At 39.6% G+C, this 18525-nt stretch overlaps 1 protein-coding gene across 13 annotated transcripts in view; it reads right to left on the bottom strand.

Moving 5' to 3' along the window:
• The window catches only part of Phf21a (PHD finger protein 21A), a 173807-nt gene that overhangs the window by 137163 nt on the left and 18119 nt on the right, over positions 1–18525 (bottom strand). For 10 of the 13 annotated variants that reach the window (XM_041637457.1, XM_041637465.1, XM_041637460.1 and 7 more), the window contains exons 2-3: positions 4088–4128; positions 2990–3101 (exon numbers count right to left, since the gene is read on the bottom strand). The gene's annotated coding sequence lies outside the window, so the exon portion shown is untranslated. Of the gene's footprint in view, positions 1–2989; positions 3102–4087; positions 4129–8034; positions 8079–18525 lie in introns of those variants that run through there. The other 3 variants (XM_041637459.1, XM_041637464.1, XM_041637458.1) reach the window with 2 other exon arrangements.

Genomic DNA, 18525 nt, shown 5'->3' with positions numbered 1-18525 from the left:
AAGACTGAAGGGTTAAAAAAGATCGTGACTGGTCACAGAGAAACTTATGAAAGACTAGAAGACGACTTTGAAATCTTTCATCAGAAAGGTCTCTTTCTGAACAGTTGTTTTAAGAGACTGATTGGTATACACAATTAAAATACATAAAGTTATAATTTAAAAACTCAAGCCAGCCGGGCGATGGTGGCGCACGCCTTTAATCCTAGCACTCGGGAGGCAGAGACAGGCGGATCTCTGTGAGTTCGAGGCCAGCCTGGTCTACAAGAGCTAGTTCCAGGACAGGCTCCAAAGCCACAGAGAAACCCTGTCTCGAAAAACCAAAAAAAAAATAAATAAATAAATAAATAAAAACTCAAGCCAAACATGTTGGAGCCTTTTAAAAAACACTGGATCTTAGCGCATGCAGCATCATGTAAACAATATTTAGAGGCAGTCTTCAGCTTCACAAAAACCTACTACTTTTTTAGAAATTGTAAAATTCGCCGGGCTATGGTGGCACACGCCTTTAATCCCAGCGCTCAGGAGGCAGAGGCAGGTGGATCTCTGTGAGTTCAAGACCAGCCTGGTCTACAAGAGCTAGTTCCAGGATAGGCTCCAAAGAGAAACCCTGTCTCGAAAAAAAAAAAAAAAGAAAGAAATGGTAAATTCATTTACTGGTTGGGGACACACATGCCATGTAGTACATGCAGAGGTCAGAGGACAATTTGACAGAGCTGGTTCTTTCTTTCCACTTTTGCGGGTTCTGGAGATCAAACAGGTTCTCGGGCGTCAAGTGCCTTTACCTGCTGAGCCCCCCAAAAGCTGTTATTTCTAAGTGTATAACAGATAACTTATGGTATTTGCCCAGTTCTAAAAAGGTGTGACCACAGAAGACAGAAAGAGAGAGAGAGAGAGAGAGAGAGAGATCAGTTACTGAAAAAGATGATTATAAACAGACTCACAAGACAGTAATAGACACTTTCCACCCAACATCTCCGCACACCTCCATCACTGCGGGCATCCGCCTAGTGCAACATGCCAACTTTCTGCCTTCGACATTGCACACATTAAACCATCAGGTAATCTAATAGCCTCTCAAGTAACAAACAAAACAAAGCAGAAAACAAATGTGTACCAAGGTACACATTTGTAATGATAAAGTTTGAGAGGTGGAGGCAGAAGGACCAGGAGTTCAAGGTCATCCTTAGCTACAAAGTGAGTTTAAGGCCAGCCTGGGTTATAAGAGGCAATGTCATTGTCTGTCTGTCTGTCTGTCTCTCACAATACACCCACACCGAACATCATAACAAACTAAACAAACAATAATCAGATTGTACCCCCACTCAAAAAAAAGGTAGCTGGATACTGAAGAAAGAACATTTATTGCCTCTCACAAAGCAGAACAAAACCATTCATTGTATAGGCAATTTTACCCCCTGAGAAAATGGGGCTCATGTCACCTATGTCAGGACTTTCATGAAATTTAAATCAACTGAAGGTTTCAGAAAAGCCTTTTGTACACCATCAAGTTTTTGAGCTACTGACATACATCTTCATGTTTAAACTTTGAATAAAACTTCTCAAATTCTCAGGCTGAAGAGTTAGCTGAGTGGCTGATAGCACTTGTTCTTGTAAAGGACCCAGGTCTGATTCCCAGCATCCACATGGAGGCTCACTACCTCCTCAGGCACCGGGACACTTGTACACCCAAGATAATAAAAACGAATCTGAAGTAAAATTTTATTAATCTGAAAATAAAAAATTAAATTTAAAAAGGCCAAATTGTCTACAAATGAGGCTGCTATTGCTCTGAGCAGTTTCCGAAGGCTCTCAGCCTCTGGTCTTTTGCTGCGACTCTTACGACTTGTAAAAAGCTTTAGCCTCTTTTACTGCTAAGAAATACTGCACTGCAAAATCGACATAAAAAATCTTTTCCTATGCAAATCTACCAGGTCAACCAAGAGTTACTTTAATAAGCTCATGGAAAGTGTGTTCCGAAACTGTCCTAAAGAGCTCTGTGCTCTCTATACCGTGCATCTCTTACACATACAGCGTCTGTTCTGATCTACATTCACGGGTGGTTTTGAGAGGGTGACTATTTCAAATAGAAAAGCCTAATTTTTCCTTATTACTCTGCAAATTATCATTACATCCTGACTTATTTTCAGAGCAATATTTCTTTGGTGACACTCCACAAATCAACAGAAAATATCCTTCATAAAACTTGACAACCCTGCCTTTAGAAGAGGCTGCCTACTCTTGGACACTGACCAGGCTGTGTGCTCAAATTGTGGTATGACAGCTATTGACAAAACCACCATAGCTAGCTGGGTGTTTCCAGACTATTAAATTGAGTAGTTACTGATGCTTACTGATTAATTAATGTTTCTTATCTGTTAAATTATCTGTCTGGGTTTACAGGGGAGAGAACAGGCTATTTCTTTTACTAAAGACTCAGTATAGAGTTCATAGCACTGCAGTCCAAGGGTTCTTGTGGACTCTGGGTCAGGCTAGGAATTCCCACAACATTCTCCTCTGAGGCGGTAACTCTTCCCCATCATCAGACTCTTCCAGTGTACATGTCAAACTCAGCTTCTGGGACACAGTCTGCCTGCACACTCATCTATCTCCTATCTTTCTGTAAGGAAAGGAAGAATGTTTATTAAAATCCCAACCACACCCAACAAGTGGAACACTGAAGTCAAATTTAGAGTCTACAGACACTCGAGACGAAGGTTGGAGAGTAGTACACAAAAGCATAGTGATGAAGTGTCTAGGATTTCAGAACACATTTACTGAGGAGTCACTGAATGATGGGGGTGGGAGGCTGTCCAGGCCTGTCCAGAAGCTTATAAATATATACCACAAAAACGGTCACACAGGAAGATGTGCTGGTCCCAGCATAAACAACCAGTATCATGCTTAGTAGAAGCAAAGGCATGGAACATAGATTTCAGACCAACACAAAGAAGAACCAAGGGTTAGAGCTGTGAGAAAAAGGAGTGGTTACCTTATGAGGTAGTGGGCTCCCTGTCATTAGAAGGATTCAAGAATGCTGCATGTCATATCCCCATCTTGGAGATTCACAATGCACATTAGCATATTAAAGGTTCTGAGAAGTCCTGCAGTAAAGAAACCTGTTTAACTTAGTTAAATGCAGCATTTCCCAAATGACTTGACCACAGAACCCTTTTCCCACCCCAGCCCCAACCTTAGAAATATTTCTTCAGTTCCTGTGGAATAAGGGTTTCCCAAAACACATTCATTACAGAAAACAAAGGCCTGCATTTTTTAAAATGTAGTGTTCAGTGTGGACCTGAAGAATTAACAACCTGTCAGGGATGTAAGCAAAGAAATTGCTATGCACACCGGGCGGTGGTGGCGCACGCCTTTAATCCCCACACTCAGGAGGCAAAGGCGGGCGTATCTCTGTGAGTTCAAGGCCAGCCTGGTCTGCAAGAGCTAGTTCCAGGACAGGCTCCAAAGCTACAGAGAAATCCTGTCTCGAAAAACCTAAATAAATAAGTAAATAAATAAATAAACAAAATAGCTATGCAGGACAGAGGCTATGATTCTGTAGCACCACAAGGTAAAGGGTCTTGATTATTACTTTATAAGGAGTTATGAGGGAAAGGCAATAGAATTAAAACAGTAGCAAAATCCAAGTGTAAAAATACAGACATTAAGAGGCTCCAACTTCAAGGCCCCATGGCTACAGTAACCTGGCCAGTCTATATACTGCGGGACCTCAAATTTAACAGCGCAGGAATACAAAATACAGCTGGAATATGAACTTCTCTTTCCTGACTTCCAATTCTCAGGCCTAACTACTGCATTAAGGGCATTTTGGCAATAGGACTTTCAAGTTTTAACGAGTTATCAAATTCAGGAGCATGCAAGTCTAGTGAAGTTATCAGAAAGAAACACAAATAAATTTCAGATATAGCTATGTGGAGCTAAAAATTCACTTTCAGTGCAAACAGCAAAACCTTCTTTCGGGGAAGAAAGATTTTTTGGAGGGAAAAAAAATCACTTACAATATCACTTAATATCTGAATGAGTACAGCTAGAATCAGGCACACTATGTGTGCATACTAAAAGTACTTACCAATTTTGGGGAAACTGGCTCTCTGTCAGTTCTTTAATCCCCTGTAAGAGAACAAAAAAACAGTGTTAAACTGCAGAGTCATGATTTCATCAACAGCGAACGACTCCAAGATTTCTAACTTTAAAGGAGATAAAACAAACAAACAAAAAATACCAATTTCTAAAATTTAAAACCCAACAGTAAACAAGGAAGAAATGAGTAATTTTTACAGCAAAGAAGGAACTGAAGAGCAGTTGAGCCTCTGTTTTAACACAGCTTTTCAAGACCAGGAAAAATAATTATGAATGACCCTTGAACAATAGGGAAGGCACCATTAAGGGCACAAACATCCTGAGTCAAAAATCAGAGCACAAATTTTGGTTCCTCAAAAACTTAACTATGGCCATTGAGTTGTCAACAGGAAACCTCACCAACAAAATTAAGTTACTAACTGATACTCTTTGCTTTTCAGGTAACATACAAACCACAGTGAAAAGTGAGTGATAACCACAGATGACCCACCCACTGCCACATTTTCCACAGATAGTTACACACCTGAGCGCAGGACCACACGTGGAAAGCAACAAGAGGGACTGTAGGCTATTCCAAACATGCAGTGTTACCAGCCAGCTTTCTGTAGCTGTGATCAGGCTGTAAACGCATGTGCACTGATGTCTATATTTTGTAGACTGATAAAAGACCTAGCCATATGTATTTTATTTATTCAAATGGCTCCACTGCACTCTCTTTACAATAAAACATAAAGAATACTTTTGAAGTCCTTAGTTTGTTCCACTTAAAAAGTCTTTTTGTAATAAATCTTAAAATGGATTTGCTTCATGCGAAGCTTTAAATTCACAATATAATGTACAATAAGGGCAAAATAGTAAGTAAAGTATAAATAAATAATATAATCAGAATTTTAATTAAATTTTTATCCACACTATTAAATTTATATCACAGCTTGGGACTGTAAGCCACAAACAGGCAATAGTTCTTCTCTGCCACATTCTTAACCAGTGATAAAGCCAAAAAGAAAAATCTAAATTTTGGTATCCTGACCTAGTATCAGGAAACTAAGATTCAAATGGAGCCCTTAGCATTTTGAGCACTAAACTATGGAAACTCCACGACATGCTGTGTCTCAATTATGCCTAAACACACTTGCTGACCTATGCTACTCCCAAGAGTATTTCAAAGATCCTGTCTCTCAGATGAAACATTTTTGTTAACCATGTTAACAAAAACAGTTTAAAAAATATACAGTAAAGTTATTTAAAAGGCCCCTGTTTCAGTCTATAGTAGGTTCCAAAAGAAACTGACCTGGCTATTCTTTCCTTCTTCTTTTCTGATTGTTACTGTTGTTTGTTTTTGTTTAAGACAAGGTCTCTCTTCAAATCCCTGACTGTGCTAAAACTCACTATGTAGACCAGGCCAACCTCAAACTCTCAAGAAATCCACCTGCCTCTGACTCCTGAGTATTGAGATTAAAAGTGTGCAACAAGGCACCCAGCTCCTCCTTTTTCTCTGACTACAGTTCTTTTCAAAGTTCACAGGAGTACCTCTAAATAGCTTTGTTGTTGGTTTTTTGTTTGTTTGTTTTTTTGTTTTTTGTTTTTTGTTTTTTGTTTTTTTTTTTGGTTTTGGTTTTTCGAAACAGGGTTCTCTGTGGCTTTGGAGCCTGTCCTGGAACTAGACTAGGCTGGCCTTGAACTCACAGAGATCTGCTTGCCTCTGACTCCTAAGTGCTGGAATTAAAGGTGTACACCCCCACCGCCTGGCTAAATACCTATTTTAATCATAGGGATTAGAATGAATTCCCAACCACAAGAAAAATCGTGCAATAAATCTGTATAATAATGCAGTTACTAAAAACTAGACTCAAAGTGTCCTCCGGCTTCTCTGCCAAGGATGGAAAACTTTGCATCATGGCTGACCTCTACTAACTGGATTTAGGGCCAACTGGTGCAATTTACAAAAACAGTTTCACATACGCAGATATTCTAAGTCTCTACAGGTTGTTTTTCAGGTGTATCCCACATGCAGCGTAAATTCTTAACAATCAATTCCAAAAGAGCGCTGAGACTCTTTTTAGAGATGAGTTTTGTGCTGTTTGAGTATTAGTGAAGTCACATAAATTATACTCATCAGGCGGTGGTGGCGCCCATCTTTAACCCCAGCACTCAGAAGGCAGAGGCAGGCAGATTCCTGTGAGTTTGAAACCAGTCTGGTCTACACAATGAGTTCCAGGACAGCCAAGGAGGTTACACAGAGAAACCTGTATTGAAAAACAGAACAAAAAAAGTAGGAGAGAAAAGAGAAATTATACTCATTTATGACAGGATTTAAAATCTAAGACACATTTTTTTTTCCTCATCCTTTCTTGTTTGTTGTGTTCTTTAACAAGCTTTTAAATACCTTTATCCTCTAAATCCTACATTGTCTTCAGCAACTAAAAGCTATCTTGGAAACCACTTTTTTTTTCTTTTTTAAATAAAATTTCTTCAACTTTGTGACTTAATGATAGTTAGTTTTTGTGATTATTGCCCCTTGACTTCTAAAATTCTTTCAAATAATATACAACTGTACCCACAAAAAAAGTAGATTCTCATTATTTCAGTTACTATAGTACAGAGTCCATAGTGTTGCTCAGAAGATGCCCAATGCAGTGGCAGGCTTACAGTGAGCACTCAATAAATGGCCAAGTCCAGGGATTGGTTAAATGGAAACAGACTGTTGCAGGCTCATCCTCCCAGTTCCCCAACTTTCTTGTTAGATAACTCCTTATACATCAGTCTCCCACTGTATTAACTAGTTAGAGGGATAAGTTTTTATCTACACCATTCATCAAGAAGTAAGACAGATAATACTATTTTAAAATATAATGAAAAGAGAAAGACTGAACAATTGGACTAAACAAAAATTAAGAACTTGTGTTCATTTGAAACACAAAATGAAACACCATGTAATGAATGCATGAATGATGGAGGAAGGTCATTGGTTAATTAATAAAGAAACTGCTTGGCCCTGATAGGTTAGAACATAGGTGGGTGGAATAAACAGAACAGAACGCTGGGAGGAAGAGGAAGTGAGGTAAGATGCCTCAGACAGATGCCATGTAGCTCATCGCCGGGGCAGAGGCGATGAAGCTCCAACCCAGGATGGACATAGGCTAGAATCTTCCTGGTAAGCGCACCTCGGTGCCACACACATTAACAGAAATGGGCCAGGCAGTGTTTAAATGAATAGTTTTTGTGTTGTTATTTCGGGGTATAAGCTAGCCAGGCAGCCAGGAGCCGGCCTGTGGGAAGAGGCCCGCAGCTCATACTACAGAATGCCGCCCAATGTGGTAGCAGCAATTTCTTGGGTCTGCTCTGCCTGCTAGAGGCAAGCAAGCGCTCTCATCTAAGAGAGGCTTCCTGACTCAGCTTTAGCTGCAAACCCCTGCAGCTCTTGAGAGGTCCTGCCATGAAACACTTAAATGGTGTTGATAAAAGCCGACCGAATGCTTGCTTGTTTTCAGCCGTAGCAAGAAAAAAGTTGTGCTGTTTTAAAATGCCGGTTTTCTGGGCCGTCCTGCCAGGGCAAACTCTGACTCAGACTCAAGCAGGTAGTCTGACTGAATGTGGTCTGAGAGCAGAATGCTGCAGTTTGCTTGCTGGCAGGGACCTTAAAAAACGCCAAGAGTTGTGGCGGTAAACATGGCTACAACCGGTACCTCCGCCATGAGGCTGGATCTAGCTGCCAAAGCCACGGCTTTAATCCTACCCATCTTGCTCCGTAATTTAAAGGCTCATGTGTTCAGAAAAAGAGAGAGAGATACAGTAAAGAGAGATTCAAAAACAAAGAAAGCCTCTAAATGATTTACAGTGTGTTGAACATATATGCAGCCTAAAAGTTAAAGTTCTTAAAGTAAAAAACAAAAAAAAAAAGGAAAAAAGAGAGTAGTTGGGTGTGGTAGGACACACCTTTAATCCCAACACTTGGAAGGCAGAGGGAGATTGACCTCTGTGACTTCAAGGTGTGGTAGCACATGCCTTTAATCCCAATGCCTGGGAGGCACAGACAGATGGATCTCTGAGAGTTCAAGGACATCCTGGTCTTCAGAGTTATTCCAGGACAAAGATATACAGAAAACCTGTCTCAAAAAGTAAAAATAAACAAAATAGAGTTAAAATAAAGCCATACAAAGATGGAAATTAAACAGAGAATTTTGATACTGTATGCTATTATGCTCTCTTTGAATTGTTTGAATGCTGAGGAAAGAGCAACAGCTGCTAAAAGATATTTGTTTATAAATGCTGCTGAACTAATCCAACATAGATATTTTGAAAATACCTTAACTTCAGAATTTGGATCTAAGGATATGATACTTTGGAAAAGAGATTCTTCTTTTGTTTTCACAGAGAATGAAACCCTGTGGATTGCTTCTATCCCAATATGGTATGATGGACCATGCCCTCCTGAAAGGTTGCTGTGAACACCCTCAAAAAATTACTTCACTCAATTGACGACTGAGATGAACCTAACAGACAGGTTATACCCTGAAATATCTGATTAACAGTGCCCCCATACAGCAGGAAGCAGTTTGGAGAGAAATAACTGCGCCCATATTCCCAAATATTGTTTATAAATGTTCCTTTACATTTAAATGGGGATATGATATAGGTATGAATAATTTACATTGATATGGATTTTGCTTTAGTGATTTAAATTTAAGGTCAATTTTGTTATATGTATATGTGTTTCTGATCTTGATTAGGTATTGTGATTGTGTAGTTCATTTAAAAATGTAAAGTATATAGGTTGTTAATGGATAATCAATAATAGTCAAGTTTGTAGCCATGTTAGTTAGATTTTCTAGATAGATATATATATTTCAGTTAGATTGACATTCTTCATATCTTTCAAAGACTACAGAATATGCTATTTAATGTTTTAATAACTTAGGGTTTTTCATGACAATGAGACATGTCTGCTCCTGGAAACACCAATCTACTTCAAGAAGAAGATGGGCATCGAAGAGGATCCTTATGGAGGTTGATAGCCATTTGGGCAAGAAACTGCTCTAGCCTGGACTATTGCATAAACTTGACACAGAGAACCCGCAGAGATAGGACTACTGAACTTGCCTAAAGGGGTTCCTGATTCATGAAGGAGTCTGCAAGACATTCTGCAGGACACAACAGATAGTGACTGAACTGACTTTGAAATTTCCTGCTTCATGGAAATGTCTCTGGATACTATGGGCCTGTAGGTCGAAGATGGATGCCCCAATGGTACAGAGAAACTTTGGGTGACTGTCAAGGCAGCGAGATGTCTCTGTCATTTCTAGAGTTTGAAAATTGCTTATTTCTTGTTTGCTTAGGTAATATTGTATCTTTCTGGAGTCTTTGATGGAGTTGAAGAATAGTTAGTTATAGCTATAGTTTTCCTTAGTTATGATAAAGATAAAATAGATATAAATATTATAATTTTTACTTGATAACTGTTTTGTTATATGTAATTTTGCTCTGTTAAAGTTAAAGCCTTCCTTTTTTTTGTTTAAGCAGAAAAGGGGGAAATGATGGAGGAAGGTCATTGGTTAACTAATAAAGAAACTGCTTGGCCCTGATAGGTTAGAACATAGGTGGGTGGAGTAAACAGAACAGAACGCTGGGAGGAAGAGGAAGTGAGGTAAGACGCCTCAGACAGATACCATGTAGCTCATCACCGGGGCAGAGGCGATGAAGCGCCAACCCAGGATGGACATAGGCTAGAATCTTCCCAGTAAGCACACCTCAGTGCCACACACGTTAATAGAAATGGGCCAGGCAGTGTTTAAATGAAGAGTTTGTGTTGTTATTTTGGGGTATAAGCTAGCCAGGCAGCCAGGAGCCGGGCTGTGGGAAGAGGCCCACAGCTCATAATACACATGAAGACCAGCAAAGTAGTTCAGTTGGTCAAAGTGCTTAGAGCCAACACTGATAACTGAGTTTGATCCCCAGAACTTACACCATAAAAGTCACATATTGGATGATTCCTGTGAATCTTCCTTTGGCTCTCATGTCCACACACATAAATGAATAAGTGCAATAAACTTTTAAAAGAATACTGAAAAGGTAAGCTGAAGAACTAAGATATATATATATATATATATATATATATATATATATATATTTAATACATATACCCAAGATATATATAAAATCCATTGATACTCAAACATGATTAGGACAGGATGGTTTTAACATCTATTTAATACAGCATCGAGAAAAGTCTACTGACATAAACTCTTCTGAGAAGTCAGCAGAAAGACAGCACAATGTATGCATGTGTATCTATTGCCCAGGCCTTTTCTCCAAAACTCAATGGCAGATCCAATCTCAAGTCAATAAAGCGAAAATCATGAAGTCATAAGATCATGAAACTGATTATAAATTGCTTATAAGGAGTACAGAAACCACACAGGAAAGCAAAATCTAAGGGACATTTCTCAAAGGGCACTCAGCTGGTGGGTTAAGGAGAAAAGATCTCACAGGCCTGGGGTCCCAGTGTCTGAGTGGACTCCTCCACCAGATGTTACTTTTACTGAAGCTCTTCTAAGAAATGAGCAAAAATAAACATGGAAAAATCGTTTCAGCAAAGTTTTAGAGAGAAAAAAAATCACATGTAAGCTACTTAGGGCAAGATTTAGAATTCAGTATCCTTTATGCTTAAGGGTACCCATGAGTAGGCTTCAGAAGGCTACCACCTCTAACAGATTCTGTATGCGTGAGCAGAGGGGTAGCTTCAGGGAAGAGGGTCCACAGCATCTATCAGACCTGCAAGGAGACTCAGACACCCAAAAAGAGCAAATACTTTCAGACTAACATCTTAAACATCAACACTTCAAGGGTTTCTTCTGAAGACTGATTGTTAAACTGACTACCAAATGGAAAGTAGCCAAAAAGAAAAGATTTCTTTTCTATAATTTAGTGATACTGAGCAGCAGAATGGAAGAGTGACATGTAAGTCTGCACTTTTTACACTATCCATGTGTAGAATGTACTCATGTCTGAAGTCTCATTTCCTCACCTCAAGCTGATAGGGTCTGTCCATTTCTCACCACATTCCATACTTAGAACTGAGGTCTTTCAAAACCTTAATTAAATTTGCTTAAATATTTTAAATATGGATTTCTTCTTGAAAATACACTCAAGAGCTGGACATGGAGACTGTCCATGTGCCTGCAATCTTACCAACTAGTAGGCAGCTAAGACAGGCGGATTCAGAGTTCAAGAAGAGCCTGGATGAACATAGCAAATTCCAGGCTAGTCTGAGCCACATAGTGAAACCTGGGCTACACAGTGCTTCAACTAAGTGAACAAAATGGCATTCAAAATACTTGTTAGAGTAAATACATTATTTTTTGCTTTTAGAGATGAACATTATTTTGCTAACATAAATTCACACAATTTTTTCTTCATAAACTTGCCCTCTACAGAACTTCACAGAGCAGGCAAAGAATCAAGTCATTCAGATTTCCGGTATGGTTATAAAATCTAAAACATTATCAATAATTAAAAGATGGTTAATAGCCACTTCTTAAGTACCTTTTGTAAAGCATCTTAAGAGCTTTGCTCCTACTACATTAAATAAACAAATTTGCAGAGAAAATTTTAACACTAGATCATGTTTTAAATTAGGCTAAAATTTACTATGTCCACTACAAATTTCCAACAATTAAGTTTATAGCCTGTGCTCAATGATAAATTTTGATCAGGGACTAGAATAGCAGAGGTAATTGTTATTCAAAAATACTTTGAAATGTCACCTCACCTAGGAGATTTTGTCTCTCTTCTTACCTCATGATATCTGATAGTCTTCCAATAACTAAGTCATATATACAGGTTTTACAGCTGCCTGCCCTTCCTAACTCCTAACAGAAAGTACATTAAGTTTTAAATAGCCAGGCAGTGGTGGCACACCCCTTTAATTCCAGCACCTGGGAGACAGAGGCAGGAGGATCTCTGTGAGTTTGAAGCCAGCCTGTTCTACAAAGTGAGTTCCAGGACAGCCAGGACTATTTCACAGAGGGAAAAAAGGAGAGGAAAGGAAGAACATTAAGTTTGTAATAAATGTAAACACACAAATGATTGGAAGAAAAAGCAGAATTCCACTTGATGGCAAGTCCTTTAGGCCTCCTAGCTCCGTGCCCACCCCTCAACACTTGACACAGAGGTATCTTAAGCTCTACAGACACAAAATTAAACTCCTGACCCCCTTACCTCCAGCCTCCTCCTCAGCCATTGGCATCTCCCATAATGGAAACCCCAGTGTCTCAACAGAAGCACTCGAAAGTTATTCAGAATCCTGTCACAGCCCACATCCAATACAACAACTAGCCACACTGCCTCTACCTTCAGAATGTTACCTACTTTGACCAGTTGTCTCAGCTCCACTACCACCTCCTTGGTCCAACTCACCAGTGTCATTTGACCTTGATTACTGTCACAGCCTCCTCACTGGTCTCCCCATTTCTACCCTAGCATTACTACAAGTTATTCTCTCAACAACTTGTCAAAATCCAAGATAGACTGTTGCCCTTCAACTTAAAATCTTTCAACGGCTCTACATCAAGTGACCTGGTGTTGCGGGAGACACAAAACAGAAGACTCCCACATCAACCTGGGCTCTGCTACCTCAGCTTCCTGCCTCCACAAGGCTCAGTTCGCCCCTACAATACTGGCTTCTTGTACAAGCTGCACTCCCTGTTCAGGGCTCTCCTACTTCTTTTTCCTACTAGTCAGCACACTCTCTTCCTCCAAGTTTTATCATAGCTCACTCCTGAAAGTCTTCATGAAATCTACCAAAGTCCCAGAGGACACTAACATAAAAACTAAAACTGTCATCATAACTGCCCCCCCATCCTCACGTTCTTTCTTATACCAAGCATATCCTTTTACCGTCTAACTATGCAAATCTCATTCAGAAACCAGAGTTCAGCCAGAGTCCAGATAAAGACTCACAGGTTGACAGAGACCTTCCCTTCCATCCTTACTTCTGGTCACTCTTTCTTTAAACTCCCACAATACTTATCACCTTTCTCGATTGTTTTTCTTTCGTTTCTGGTGCTGGAAACAGAATACAGGATCTTGCACTTCCTAGGCAAGTGCTGAACTTTGAGTTCCTCTAGGCCCTGCCATTTAAATATTTAACCACACACTACCTATGTTATAATCTATATGACTTTATGTCCATAACATAAATACAAACAAATACACACACAGGGAGACACACACACACGTATGTATGCAGGCATGTGAACACACACAGAGAGAGATATATATCCAAACACAGATGCATGCACACACACAGGTGTACACACACGTGTAGAAATGATACCCTGTACATTACTTCTCAATCCTAAATTACAAGCACAAAGAGGAGCTGGAGAGATGGCTCAGCAGTTAAGAGCACTGGGTGCTCTTCCAGAGGTCTTGAGTTCAATTCCCAGCAACTACTTGGTGGCTCACAACCATCTGTAATGAGATCTGGTGTCCTCATCTGGCATAAAGGCATACATGCAGATACTCATATACATAAAGTAAATAAACAAATCTTTAAAAAAATTAAAGCACAAATAAACTAATACACATAGATTTTCTGGCCTTACCCTTAAAGCTTCTGGATTCAGAATATATAATTTAAAGCCCAAACACTTTGCCTTTTTCCCTAATTCTCCCAGAAGATTCTGATGGGCAGCCAAGTCAGAAAGCACTGCCTACCTAAAACACTGCCTACCCTACAGTAATCCCCTGCCTTTTGTGCCTTCAAAGCCTGAACTAGAAAGGACGCTTCTGAGAGTCAATGCACCACTTTCATTTCATAGCACAGAGGCTAACTAAAAATCCACAAAGATAATGGGCAACAAAGTACAGCCTAAACTCCAGACTCACTGCTTTCAATCTAAGAAATAAATCTTCTTTTAAATTAAATATACATAAACGAATGTCCTAAGAAACCCTAATTCACAGAAAAGTGTAGTGACCAGTGGTTAATACTTGACCAGTGGCTGTAGTGTCTAAGCTCTACGGTAGTGCACAGCAACTTCAATATGCTTGCAGGGTGACCCACACTAGCCGACTAAAGACTCAGAGCCCAGAGAGTGAGTGTGGAAATGCTTCTAAGTGATGACGATGATGACGACTTTTACCAAGTTCTCTTCAATATTCACAAAACTGCTATAATCACTTATTTGGGATTAAAGAAGTAGAAAGAATAAACAGAAAAGTCTTGTTTCATCACAGTACAAAAATCACTAAAAGTTTCTATAGCTCACAAGCTATAAATGTTTTGAGTCTAATCACAATGAAAACTTCTAATTACAGATCAGACTTAGTAATTCATTCCATATCCCAAGGCAACTCAAACTCAATCTTAATAGTCAGTTAACCTCAAGATCAAAACTCTTGCCATCATCAACAAAAACAAGCATGGTATCTACACAAGGCATTATAAAAGAGCCTGGGGGGGCTGGAGAGATGGCTCAGTGGTTAAGAGCACTGTCTGCTCTTCCAGAGGTCCTGAGATCAATTCCCAGCAACCACATGGTGGCTCCAAACCATCTGTAAAGAGATCTGGTGCCCTCCTCTGGTGTATGGGTATAAATGGAGGCAGAAAGTTGTATATATAATAAATAAATCTTTAAAAAATTAAAATAAAATAAAAGAGCCTGGGTTTATCTTGGTATACAGGGACTTAGGCAAGTGCCTCTTATTAACACTAATGGGAGTCTGGAGCACAGACCATGAGCACCAAGGAGGAGGACGAATGCCCAGCTCTCCACCACAGAGGCCCTGCTAACACACTAACTGTAACTCCTGGGAGTTCTTCTCTCAGAAATGGGGCAAAAGACCCAAATTCTAAAGCACAATGAAAATTCAAATAAAAGTCACTAAGGAAGGTCACTGGTAAACACCGGATTTTAAAAAGAGGAGGGGGGGGCTACATTTAAAGGAAAAAAATGGCACTAAGGGGAAGTTACAAATTAATATGGATATGTGCAGAAGGACGTGTGACTTTCTAGATATGAAGCATGTGACATGAAAATAAACTGGACAGGGTTAAGCAACCAAGAGTTTTGTTTTTTGATTAAGGCACAGTAATTTCAAACACAGTGAGAAGCTTAGCCAAAGAAATATGCACACCACAAAAAACAAGAATTCCTCCCTGGCCGGGCGCAGAGGCAGGCGGATCTCTGTGAGTTCGAGACCAGCCTGGTCTACAGAGCTAGTTCCAGGACAGGCTCCAAAGCCACAGAGAAACCCTGTCTCGAAACACCAAAAAAAAAAAAAAAAAAAAAAAAAAAAAAAAAAAAAAACTCCTCCTGGAGGAACCCCAGGTACATTACAGCCCTGTTTGTAAACAAGGAAGAAACCCTGCAGTCCTGAGAGTCAAAAAAAATCAGAGCCTCCCAGACAAATGGATAATGATCACAAGCTGCCAAGGACAGCCAAAGCAAACTAAATAAAAACACGAGCACCTTAACCTTATTGAGTGCCACCCTGCCTTCCTCCCAGCGCAGTACTGCTGAACTCACCAGGCTGGAAGATGAGCAGGTGCCTTTCAGGCTATGGAAAAATTAGTCTCTGTCTCTCCCTCTCTTGTTCTCTCCTCTACCCTCTCCTCTCCCTCTGCAGACACAAACACAAAGGGACTGATATGCTCTCAGTTGAAGGGCTTTAGAAAGGCAAGACTTTGGGATGGGTTAGGAAACTAAAAGCAGGCCTTACTGAAGTAGTGAGGCCAAAACCGAGGCTTTTCCCAAATCCAAAGATTAAAAGAAGGGACATTTATTTTAGCTCATCGGCGCTGGTAACAACCCACTTTCTAAGAAAGAGAGAAAAATTAAGATCTTTCCTGTGTCTGTCTCCAGAGGAAAATCAGAATCTTTTCACCTACTAAGTTAAGCAACATACACAGAGCCCTGACTTAGGCCTAAAGACTAAAGCTGGTTCCTGTGCGAGTTACTTCTAAAAGCCTTGTGTAGTCAACATACTGGTTCTTTACCATCACTGTCGTACGAATGAGACGTCCGATGAGAAACTGAAACTATTACTATAGGCTAGGATTCTTAACTTTTGAAACAAAACTACCAAGAAACAGAAGTGTGAAGCATACGGCTTCTACCCTGCTAAGCAGTCCTAAAACTTGAAAGTGAAAGCAATACAGACCTCAAAAGAAGTTGTTTGCTTGATGGTAATGCTAGCCTTTAAAACCAAAAATATGTTCTGTTACAGAAGACTGAAATAAGGGCTTCCATTAACCTTGTTTAAAAAAAAAAAAAATCCCATGAGCATGAATTTTTTTCCTAAGTCTCTTCATCAGAGCAGCATGGGGTCCCATTAGACACCCTATTTTACTTCCACCTTATAAATAACGTTAGCTGTTCACCATTTCCATGGAAACCAAGTACAGAGAAACCCACTTAAACGAATTCCGGTTAAAGGAATAAGTTTTATTTGAGAAAGGTTTTGCTGCTCTAGATGAACTCTATTGGGGAATACTACAAAGTATAATTTTTAAAAATATATCTTTGGTGTAGAGGGAGCTTATTAAAGGTCCTGTTAAGTAAGTATGCTTCTTGCTCTAAACTAAATATGCCAAACAACATCATAACATTAAAGATGCATTTTCTATGTACTGCACAGGGGGTTTCAATGCACAACTTGCACTGACTAGACTTCTTCATGCATTGGGGTGGAATAATTATCCCTCTGGGTCTAATTTAAACTAATAAAATGAAAGAAATTCAGTAAGGCTAGCATCACCTTTACTGACTGGTAATGAATGGGTCCCACACTGCGGGGACACGTGCAACTTACTGCTCCAGAGAGGAGCAGACAGAGAACTGATAACTAAGCTCCTCACCACTGGTACCTGGTCTAAGGTCAACAGTACAAACTCCTGCCTCAGCAAACTACTCTACAAGTTATAACAGGAACACCACAACACATTATCAGTCTGCATACAAACACAACGTTCACAGGGAAGCGCATAAGACTGGGCGATGTACAACTCTGTCATACACTACTCTCTACATGCTAAAAATGACAATTACAGGTGTCAAATACAAAGTTGCCAACAGTCAAGAGTATATAAAATAAGATGCTACCTGTAAGTAGAATAAATTTAAAATTATCAGAGTTTCTAATGGTCTGGGTAGGAGATGTAGCTCAATTGGTAACACACGACCTGGTTCATTGGCCAGCACCACATGAGAGGGCACACCTGAAATTCCAACACCCAGGATATGGAGACAAGACAGGAAGTTTTTGAGTACAGCAGTTCACACCTTTAATCCCAGCACTCTTGAGGCAGAAACAAACAGGTCTCTGTGAGTTCAAGGTTATCCTACCATACACATCCAATTTGAGGTCAGACTAAATAAATGATATCTTTTCTCAGAAGAAAAGAAAAAAAATTAAGAGACTTGAAGAATTTCTAAAGAATGAAAGGGTAAGAAAAGTTCACATCTTTCCCGCAGGAATGGTCCTTCATTAAGCTAGTAGTGGCTTAACCATCTTCCTAAGATGAAAGGCAGCTAAGAGCCATAGAAGGTGTTGCCAACACTAGACTTAACAAGGAGAACACCCTTCACACATTCTTCCTTGGAGAATATCAATACATGTATATGTTACATGTTTTGAAAACATTTCTTTCTTGACACATTTTTTATTTGCTTTTCATATTTACATAGGGAGGGGATGGAGATGTCCATATCACAGCAGTGTACATGTGGAAGTTAAGAGGTCAACTTTCAGGGGTAGTTTCTAGTTATCACACACAGCAAAACACAGGTCATCAGGCTTGGTGGCAAGTACCTCACTGGCTAAGCCATCTTACTGGCCCTCTTGGTATATACACTATAAAGAGTGGCAAAATTTTGGTGACTGTTCAAGTTGGGGTAATAGGTACATGGCAATTTTTTTTTACATTTTCACAATCTTTTATAAGATTTTAAACTTCTATAATTTTTTTAATGCTGTAAGTCTCAAATGTTTTTATTTGTGCATCATTAAGTAACAGAAGAAAATTCTGATGTACTTTGTATACTAATCTTAAAACTTACTTTAAAAAAAAGTCAAGTCACCATGCTCAGGGAATGGCTAGACCACCATGCCTATACAGGCAGCAAATGAGAGGAGGGAGTAAGGAGGACATGAAGCTAGGGGACAGGTAGCTAGAAAGTAAAGGGGTGGATCCTGGAAGAGTGGGCAGTGACTATTAAGACAGCCAGGTGTGGTGGCTATCTTAACCCCAGCACTGGAAAGGCAGGGGCTAGCAAATCTTTTACAAATTCAAGAATTCCAGTACAGTTAGGACTACACAGTGAAACCCTGTCTCAAAAAATAAATAAACAAAATACATATATGCATGTATAAAATTCTCGAAGAATAAAATAAACTACCTATTTTTTAAAACTCTCATATACA

The sequence above is a fragment of the Microtus oregoni genome, unplaced genomic scaffold, assembly GCF_018167655.1.
Source record: "Microtus oregoni isolate MIOR12 unplaced genomic scaffold, Mior012 000053F_ref0000044, whole genome shotgun sequence".
Lineage (NCBI taxonomy): Eukaryota > Metazoa > Chordata > Mammalia > Rodentia > Cricetidae > Microtus > Microtus oregoni.
This window is presented reverse-complemented; position numbering and strand designations above follow the sequence as displayed.